This window comes from Xiphophorus maculatus, chromosome 2 (assembly GCF_002775205.1).
Source record: "Xiphophorus maculatus strain JP 163 A chromosome 2, X_maculatus-5.0-male, whole genome shotgun sequence".
NCBI classification, from domain to species: domain Eukaryota; kingdom Metazoa; phylum Chordata; class Actinopteri; order Cyprinodontiformes; family Poeciliidae; genus Xiphophorus; species Xiphophorus maculatus.
Window position 1 is genome coordinate 8,041,534 of NC_036444.1, and position 1,998 is coordinate 8,043,531.

Consider the following 1,998-nt stretch of genomic DNA (forward strand, 5'->3'; position numbering starts at 1 on the left):
GTTTGAATAATGAAAAAATAAATTATAAAGTCTTTGACTGTGATAACGCCTCATGATCAAAGGTATTCTTTAAGCTTCTGGAAACACGGGAACAAGGCGTCTGTGTTATAATAGCTGCATTCTTAGTGAATAACAGTGTAAACTTCTGTTGCTTTTTTGGTCATGCTTTTATCCCTTATTTCTCTACGTCTTTTGTTTTATTGTTATAGATTTTTTTAGGAAACAGGCCAGTGTACCAGAAGCAAAGGTAAACAAAGCATAAGTGTGGACACACCCTTAATCTAATAGCATGCCTTGATTTAATTTCAGCATTTTGTCTTCTTGTGTCTACATGCCATCGATAATAACAAATTCAATGAACCAAAAATAGAGTTCCGCTGTCTTAGTAGTCTTTTCCTGACATTTTCATCTTTCAAGTTAACCTTGTAAGACCTTGTGTTGCAGTATTACACAATCTCTATTTAAAAAAAAAAAAGTACAAATACTGATTTTTCTTTTGCTTTTTTGTTGTTGTTTTTGTACCCAGACTTAGAGACTGAACACTTTTATTCAGTCTTGGAATTCTATTAGGTAGGAAACCTGCATGTAATCTCCTGTTACAGTCACAAAATACCCCAACTTCAAAAACTTTTGATGTGCAAGATCTCTGTGAGTTACTGTACCACATTAATCAAAGGAAGGTAAGTAAAATGTCTTTTAAAATTTTGGGGGGTGATCATTAGAATGTGTACATATGTCATATCTGTGTAACACTTGCACAAAATGCTAAATAATTTCAGATTATTAGCATCATAAAACTGTACAAAAACATATTTTCACCTCCAAAGTGCTACAAAACCATCAACAAGCTTGAACTTTTTAAAAATGTTTGTCTATGTCTGGGTCTTCCACATTTAAATCATGGTTTGAAGAGAGAAGATCAAATATATCTAATTGTACAAAAGTATCGGTTAGGACAAAGATATTAAAATAAAGTTCTACAGCATTGCATATATGACTAAAGTGTTGACTGGCAAGACAGAAGTCCTTTCATAAAAAATATCCAAGCCTGACTAAAGACTTCACAAACTTATGGAAGAAAGTGTTATAGGTAGAGCTACAGCTGAATAGGCCACAATTTCAAAAGAATAACCATATTGCCAAAGAAACACAGTGAAACATGGCAGTGGCAGTATCATGCTCTGATGCAACCTTACTTGAGAATAATTAAAAATATAACAAGAACCTGATCATTTTAACCCAAAGCACTGAGGTGTCCTCTAGAAATAAAAAAAAAGTATTTGCACTGGAAGAAAATTGTAGCTGTAAAAGTTCCAGAGTCAGGAAATAAATAAAATTAACAAAAAATCTGATGCCATTTTAAGTGTAAGCAGGTACCATCAATCAGATTATTATTTCTATTTTATTTCTGAAAGTGGAAAAAAGTCTGGAGTGATACCTTAGTCTTCTTTGAAAAATGTATCTAAAACCATTTATTTCAACAGAACACGTTATGTTTCAGAAGTTTCAGATTTTGGATTAACTGAATTTATCACAAAGATTAATGGAGGATACATAGTTGTTATTTATTCCCTTGCAAGAAAAGCTGCACAAAATCTCATCTGAAAATGAGCTTATTAGCATAATAGTTGCTAGTTTAATATAAAGAGATTCAAATTAACATTTGCAGACATCTGTAGTCTTGGCACTAATCTACGCCAGTGAACTAGTTGAAACAGCAGCCAAAACAATGACGGAAATACAATTAGGCAAATAAGTCATTCAAAATTAAATAAAAAAAATATATAATTTTACTATTTGAAAAAGAGCTGATATGCAGATTTTGTGAAAACAGGGTTGGATTTTTTTCAGATTCTCCCTGACTCTTCTGTTACTTTCATGTTAAGGTTTAATCCTCTTTAAGATAAATTAAATAAGAGTTAAAACATTCAGCTATTCACTAAACACCTTTGTAAGCAGAATGGCAACAGCAGGTTAGAAATCAAGTCCAGATTATAC